Source organism: Pan troglodytes, chromosome 2 (genome assembly GCF_028858775.2).
Source record: "Pan troglodytes isolate AG18354 chromosome 2, NHGRI_mPanTro3-v2.0_pri, whole genome shotgun sequence".
NCBI lineage: Eukaryota > Metazoa > Chordata > Mammalia > Primates > Hominidae > Pan > Pan troglodytes.
In genome coordinates this window covers 89,147,641-89,153,640 of record NC_086015.1, presented here as the reverse complement: position 1 = coordinate 89,153,640, position 6,000 = coordinate 89,147,641, and the positions used below count along the sequence as shown (strand labels likewise).

At 35.4% G+C, this 6,000-nt stretch overlaps 1 long non-coding RNA gene across 2 annotated transcripts in view; it reads left to right on the top strand.

Moving 5' to 3' along the window:
* Nucleotides 1–3,742: 3,742 nt before the first annotated feature.
* LOC107970490 (uncharacterized) overlaps nucleotides 3,743–6,000 on the top strand; it is a 60,263-nt gene continuing 58,005 nt past the window's right edge. The window contains exons 1-3 of one of the 2 annotated variants that reach the window (XR_001713081.3): nucleotides 3,743–4,071; nucleotides 4,681–4,751; nucleotides 5,094–5,220. This is a non-coding gene — a long non-coding RNA (uncharacterized LOC107970490). Of the gene's footprint in view, nucleotides 4,072–4,680; nucleotides 4,752–5,093; nucleotides 5,221–6,000 lie in introns of those variants that run through there. The other variant, XR_001713082.2, reaches the window with a different exon arrangement.

Genomic DNA, 6,000 nt, shown 5'->3' with positions numbered 1-6,000 from the left:
GGACACAGTGGTGTGAGTCTGTAATGCCAGCTACTTGGAAGGCTGGGACAGGAGGATCATTTGAGCACAGGAGTTCTAGGCAAGCCTGGGCAACTTAGTGAGACCCTGTCTCTAATAAATGAACAAACAAACAGATGATAGATAGATAGATAGATAGATAGGTCAGTAATAAGAAAAATGATGAAACTGGAGGGTATGAAATTTACAGCAGTAGATAATTTTTAACATGTTTATAGAAGTATAATATACATATAATGTTCAAAATATTTTTATGAGATGACAATGAGATATTTTATAGCAGGCCCAACTTATAGTAGGCATCTATTTTCTATATCACACCATTGCTGACGTTATGGCAAACATCACAAGAAATGTGGAACAATGAGATCATCTGTGTTTTTAGAAGTGAATAAAAGGAAGGGGATATCATACACAGATCAGAGGGTTTAAAACCTATGCATTTATTTTTCATTTAGTTATTTCATCACTCTTTTATTAATTCATTAATTCATTCAACAAATAATTTATATATTTAGTAATATTATATCTACTTATAAAAATTATCCATCACATTTATAGGTTTAGATGAAATAAAGAAAAACCCAAAAAAGAATCAAATTTCCAATACCTCAGAGATAAATTGTGCTAATGTTTTTGTGAACCTTATTGCAGTTTTCTACACACAAACACACACACACACAAATATTGGTATATTATAATTTAAGAGCCTTTTGCCAATTTATAGATCATGAACAATTTCCTGGTCATTCAATCATCCTCTATAATGCCATTTTAGTGGCTGCATATTTTTTTCAAAGGATATGTGTGTATTGTCTGGCATATGCATAAGTAATCTGATCATTTTTTCTTTGTTGGGTATTTACATCACTGACAATATATCATTATTTTGAAAATGCTGCGCTAAGTATACTTGAGGTGAATATGAACATATCTGCAAATATTTCTTCAAATTAATTTCTGGAAGTCTAGATTAGTATTTTGCACAGTTAGGGGGTTTCTAGTATGTATTTCTATTTCTAATGCTAAATTGTGCTTGAGAAAAAAGTTTGAAACATTTTTTTCCTGCTCAGCTGTTATAAATGAGTGCCCATTTCTTCATACACTGTGAACAATGGGCACTATTACATTGATTTATACAAGAACAAAACAAAGACCAAAATTCAAGGAGAATGCGTGTGCATACTTTTCAATCATATTCTCACTGGCACTTTTCTCTCTCTCTCGGCATATTAGCTGCTATGTTCCGGGTACTGGGCTCTGGTCTTTTGGTGACTCCTGGCCACTAGACTTTTCTGCAGTTGTCTTGGGGATTGAACAGAAGGTATTTCTGGGAAGAAAACGCTGGGGTTGAGGATGAGAGTGCAAGATCCTGCAGGTAGAGATGACCTAGGAGAAAGGCTGGTGGAAAAGTCTGAGGAGGTGACAAGTTTGGAAGATCACTGGCAGAGGTCAGAAACTGAGTTTGTAGTTGCTAGAAAGCCTTCTGTAGAAAAATGAATTAGATGAGGAATAAGCACTTGCAGAGAAGTGGTCCTGAAGGCAGCAATACTGAAAACAGGTTTCCTAGCAGAACTCCTTGAACTTGGAGGTAACTAGGGCAAGAAAACAAGTTCTGCATCTGCTTGTGTATTGTTATTTATAACATGGAGCAGTGCTCGGAATTTTACCAAGAGAAAATCTACTATGGCCAACATGTACCTTATTTTCCAGTATAAATGAACAGAAATGGTGTGGGGGTATTAATCAATCACATATTAATGCAAATAAATGTGTGCCTGTTGCTTTTTTCCCCCTAAGAGACATAAAATAATTTAGTCTTAAAAAAGAGAAATTGTAATTTGGTCTGGGTTTACAATTCTTTGGAATGTGGATTACATTGGAATATCAGAGTTCCTCTTTCTTGGTCCCAAAGTAGAGACCTGAGGAAATATATTGGACATAGGGGAAGGAAAACACGCACACACACACAAACATACTTCCATTTTCTAACCACTTTCTTTGCCAGTAGCTGTAGTTGTTTTGAGAAATAATTTCTTAAAGTGAGTATCTTTCTAAAACGGGTTAAAAATGAAGGAATGACGCTGGAGGGGAATGACAAAGATGAATAATTATTTGAGAGGGGGGGATTTTGGCATTGTAAGTAGACACATACAATGCAGGGAAAGTAAAATTTTCAATGTTCTTTTGGAAAGAAAATTTTTCATTTTATGATGTTTCCTTCACTGTGATCCTTATCCTTCCCTAAAGGCTAAACCTATAAATAGATTCACAGGATGGTGGTTTCTGCACCAGCATCAAACTAAGTTTGGGTTCTTTGTAATCATTTCAGAACCATTGGTTATGATCCTCTCTATGTGTATGTGTATGTGCATGTGCATCTGTCTGTGTGCTAGAGAGAGAGAAAGAGAAAGTGACAGAAAGAGACAGGGAGATGGAGATGGAAAGAATGAGATTGTTTTGTTTATAAACTTGGAAGCAGTGTGTCTCTGGGCCCTAATTTTTTAGTTATTTTATTTTTTTTCTTTGCCATATCACATTATTTAATTGCTTCTTTTTTGTCTGTGATACCTATAATACATGCCAGCATATCTATTAACACTTACTCATTTTTAAAAGTGGCAAAGTTACTAAATACGCAAGGCCTCATAGCTTAGATAGCAGCTGGCTTGTACTGCATCCAGCAAATGGACCAACACACATGTGAGTACTTAATAGACTCCTTTCCCCCTAGATTTAAAAATCATTCCATACTAAAATATTTGGTATTGGAAACTCATTTTAAGGTTACCACTGAAAATTATGGAATCTATATGCATCACCTTCTGAATAAAATAAGCCAGGATGTTTTACCATTTCTGTTAAAGTGGAAATCCCTAAGAAATAAAAATTTTAAGATTTCTGTCTGTAAAATTGATGCATTGAAATTCTGAGGCTGAGTTTGCATGATTTAATTTCTTTATAGATACACAAATAGATATTTATAATGATCCTCCTCTTTCAGCTTCCCTATTTAAGGGGGAAAAGTTTCCAGACAAGCGTGTAAGCATATTGGTCAATCTGGCTTGATTGCTTTCCTCCAGCAATGGGCAGTTTTAATTTCCTATCACATTTATAGTCATCATGTTTGAGAAAGGGCAAAAGAGGTTAATGAAATCATTATAATTTCATTCAAATGATATATATTTTAAAAGCTCAATTAAAGAAACAGATACCAGGGTACCACATTTTATTTTGCCTTATGGAGACCATCGCTCTGTAGCACCTGTAAAGATACTGAAAAAACACATTTCCCAATGCTAAAATGAATGTGAAGTCATTACCATCACTGAACATATCTATAAAGTAAGTTTATTATGAAGATAAATGATGTTTTATTGAAAATGCATTGTTTCCTTATTTATTTAATGCATTTTTTAAATCAAATTCCTGACAGTTTTAAGGTAACATAACAAACTGGTTACTAAAGAGTACTGTAATTTGACTGAAATATTACAAGTTACTTGGTTTTGAACAAACTAATAAACCTCTTTAATCAGTGCTTTCTTCATCTGTAAGGTGAATATAATGATATTACTAGCCCCAACATGATGGGGCAAATGACATAAGTAATATAAAATCACACTGACTGATATCTATAATAAGACGTTAATACATTTTCTCTATTATCATTATTACTATTGTTACTATTATTATTATGTCATATCCTTTAGAAATATGGAACATTCTGGGAGGCCGAGGTGGGCGGATCACGAGGTCAGGAGATTGAGACCATCCTGGCTAACACGGTGAAACCCCGTCTCTACTAAAAATACAAAAAAATTAGCCGGGCATGGTGGCGGGCGCCTGTAGTCCCCGCAACTTGGGAGGCTGAGGCAGGAGAATGGTGCGAACCCGGGAGGCAGATCTTGCAGAGAGACGAGATCGTGCCACTGCACTCCAGCCTGGGCGACAGAGCAAGACTCCGTCTCAAAATAAACAACAAACAAACAAATATGGAACATTCTGATATGAATAAGACACTTGCTCACTTCTCAATTCCTTGGTGTCCAGGTGGGAAAGCAGATAAGATTATGTTAACATTGTACCAATCTGATCTGGTCTAAACGTTTTATCTATATTAACTCATTTATACTGTCAATGATTATGTTAGGTAGGTTTCATGAGTATTCCTGTTGTACAAATGAGGAAATAGTGGCTTCGTAGGATAAACGGTTGCTCATAGTTACATGGCTAGCTAGAGTTTTGCTGGGATGTGACTCCAGGCAGTTTTGTTCCAGAGTCATTATTTTTTTCTTTTCTACAGCTCTAAAAGTGTATATAGACTTCCAAAGAATATTTAAATCCTTTAACAAAAATGCCACCTAAGAAAATATGAAATACTTCAGTCTGTCTGTCAGTGCTCACTTCCTGTCTAGAAACTTTCAGGTGAGGAGCACAATTCAGGAAATGGTTGTCCTCAACCATGTTCAATTCTTTTCCCCCAGTAATAATTCAGGCATGAGGACACCTTCCTGTGTGTGCAAAACCTCTCGTATTTTTCAGTGTGATAAGCAGTTTCTTCACTTTGAACAATTATTCCAGTATTCTTTTCCCAGGAGAAGCAAAATTATTGACAGCATTCAGCTATCATCTTTTCACAAAACACTATTTCTCTTTTAGGCTCCCGCACAAATGAACCATGTTCTTCGCCTAAGTCATTTATGGAACATCTGCTTTCGGTTTAGCATCAGGTAAGATAATAAGAGAAATTCAGTGCTACTATCACTGCTTTCAGGAAGCTTACAACCTTTTAAACAAATATGCAACCATAGCGTATGGCCCTTTTATGGAATTTTGGAAGATGACTAATGTCTGTATACAAAAATGTACATATATATGTACATGTATGTACATACACACAATTGTAATATTTGGTTATACATATAGTAAAGAATGCTACCCGTTTTAAAATTATTTTCTGCCTTCCAGTCAATGATAAGAATCCAGACATATTGATTTAAATAGGGGGAGAGGGACACTTATAATTCTTATTTCACCTTTACCGATACAATGTATTTCTTTGGAATTGACAGGGGAAACAAAGCAAAGAAGAATGACACCGAAGAATCAAAAATAAAATGAGCATAAGACCCATCAAGATTATAGACACATACATTCCTAAAATTGAACATTAAGCAGAATAAAAATAATCCCAGATTATATGGTCTGACATGCCAGAAGAAATAAAAAGCTAAGGAATTAGTTAAAATCTGTGCAAAAACAAAAACAAAAAACCACTATGACTAGAAAAAGCACTATTACTAGTAAAAATAATGATAATGAATTCTGGTGTCTAAAATATTGAACTAAATAGTTAACAATAGCATATACATTAAGAAGGAGTGATTGGGATTTACAGGTTCTTAATCCTGCTAATGTCAGGAATAAGGTAGAGATAATGTTAGCAGAGATTTTGATAAATATGTATATTAAAATCTGTAGGGTAATCACTGAAACCAAAATGGTGGATATAATTTATCAAATAATAGCAAACAAATCAAGTGAAAAATTACCAAATTAAGGCTGGGCATGGTGGCTTACAACTGCAATCCCAACAATTTGGGAGGCTGAGGTGGGTGGATCACCTGAGGTGAGGAGTTTGGGACCCAGCCTGGCCAACATGGTGAAACACCATCTCTACTAAAAATACAAAAATTAGCCAGGCGTGGTGGTTGGTGCCTGTAATCCCATCTACTCAGGCAACTGAGGCAGGAGAATCACTTGAACCCAGGAGGCAGAGGTTGCAGTGAGCCAAGATGGCGCCTCTGCACTCCAGCCTGGGAGACAAGAGTGAAACTCTATCTCAAAAAAAAAAAAAAATTAATAAATTAATTCATAAAGGCTAGAGAGCATGAAAAACAAAAGAGAAAAAAATAGCATTCAGCTATCAGAAGTCTGGGTCTAAAGGAAATAAATCTGTTAAATCCAGTAGTCAGACTC